Below are 2,011 nucleotides of genomic sequence, written 5' to 3'. Positions count from 1 at the left end.
TGGGGCCTGTTGCACAAAACTAGGATAAGGGATTAAGCCAGGATATCTTGGTGATCCTGGCTCAATTGATCCGTAATCCGGTTGCACTAAAGATGGATAGGGGGCAGGAGGATATGTTATGGTATAAATTACCATGGAGATTTATTCTGTGGAGCTAGCCTGCTCCAGACCAGGCTAAATTCCAGGATCTATTTAATCTCATCCCTAATGTCAGTCAGCAGTCACCACAAATGGAAACCAATAGTTATTTCACTGCTCACTATACATTGTTATCACATATAACTAGACCCACTGTTATTATTTAAACGTTTGTGATCATTAATTTCAATGATTTTGGATAAAAAATGATTTTTAGATGATGTTGCTATCATTAGATAATTTAGTTTCCCATAGACTATAAGGCTATATATAAAATGATAGAATATTAGGGCCACAGAGGGGAAAAAAACACAAGTCATAATATTGTAACCAGTTGTTTTAAAGGAGGACAGTTGTTAAAATGACAGATGTGGGGCATTTCGTGAAATTGTACTTCAGTATGGTTTCATAAACAAAGACATGCTGATGTGCCAGAATATTAAGTATCACATTGTCATAAGTATCAAAACTGTAAAAACAATATGTAGCTTTTCTGCAGAAAGAACCAGCCTCATAAATTTATGACTTTATCCTTTTTCTTCAGTGTGGCCCTAGTACTCTGTCATATAAACAAATACACATTCCATATGAATATAAAAACACAATGTGTAACATTATGTTCCTTTATTGAATAAGGACAAAACAAAGCAGGTAAACCATCAGCTCCTTTCGAAACTGAAGTCACAGTGACTCTACAAGATGGAAAGCACAGAATCCAAGCATATTATACAAAATGATACATACACATTCAAAGGTCTGTATATAACACACCCTGCATGTCTGCACACTAAAATAAATGCAGGACAAATCCATACACATCAACTGAACAGACAAATGAATGGATGCAGTAGCCTCCCTGCAGCCTTGTATTACACACAGTATACCGCACAAACATCATAAGAGGCCAAATTCGTCAAAAAACGAACCCAAAAAAACCCAAATTCCTCTGCCACCGCAGGACATATTTAACCAAAATTGAAAGCACACATACTAACTAAAATAATTCAACACATATTGGTCCCTCAGCAGCCGACCACTGTCGTCATCAGGGAAGATTGCCGGATTGTCCCAGTCCATGGCTGGTGGCACTCTGGGGGCCCTCTCCTTCCTCAGGCAGGCCACATTGTGGAGGACAGCACAAGCCACAGTAATATCACATGCCCTAACAGGGCTGACCCTTAATTTGTGAAGGCAGTGAAAGCGTGCCTTCAGGAGGCCAAAGGTCATTTCAACTCTGGCCCTGGTCCTGGCATGGGCATGGTTGTAGGCCTGCTGTGCTTCCTGGGGGTCTGTGAAAGGTGTCAGGAGAAAAGGCTGGCAGCCATACCCCCTGTCTCCCAGCAACACACCAGAGAATTCACCTGTCAACACAAAATCTCATCATTACTACCTCATAAACACAGTGATATTCTTGACACAGCCATGATGGTTATAAATAGGGGTTGTGTGGCTTACCTTGTGATAGGCACTGATAGATTTCAGAGGCCCGAAAGATTCTGGAGTCATGGACTGAGCCAGGCCATTTTGCCACAACATTGCTGATCACACAGTCAGCATTGCAGACCATCTGAAATCATAAGATGAGGAATATTACACCAATCAATGCACATCACTGGCAATGCAGAGTGTTCGTCAATGTACAATATCAAAAAGTTATGTTCACCTGAACATTAATGCTGTGAAAGGATTTCCTATTCACAAAATCGGCCTCATGGGCACCTGAGGGGGCTTTTATCCTTATGTGTGTGCAGTCCACTGCACCAATGACATTGGGGAAACCTGTCACACAAAGTAATGAGTATCCTACTATGTGTTAACAGTTGTCCTGTAATTTGTAGATCCTCTTACCTGCAATCCTATAGAACTCCTCTTT

The 2,011-nt window shown here is 40.9% G+C and overlaps 1 long non-coding RNA gene across 1 annotated transcript; it reads right to left on the bottom strand.

Moving 5' to 3' along the window:
* Positions 1-726: 726 nt before the first annotated feature.
* Positions 727-1,718, bottom strand: LOC139567459 (uncharacterized). The gene is made up of 2 exons (XR_011673411.1): positions 1,594-1,718; positions 727-1,499 (listed from the first exon to the last, which is right to left on the bottom strand). It is a non-coding gene; the product is annotated as an uncharacterized lncRNA (long non-coding RNA).
* Between the last annotated feature and the right edge of the window lie 293 nt (positions 1,719-2,011).

This window comes from Salvelinus alpinus, unplaced genomic scaffold (genome assembly GCF_045679555.1).
Source record: "Salvelinus alpinus unplaced genomic scaffold, SLU_Salpinus.1 scaffold_646, whole genome shotgun sequence".
In the NCBI taxonomy this organism is placed as follows: Eukaryota; Metazoa; Chordata; class Actinopteri; order Salmoniformes; family Salmonidae; genus Salvelinus; species Salvelinus alpinus.
Note: the sequence above shows the minus strand (reverse complement) of the source record. Positions and strands in the feature narration are given on the sequence as shown.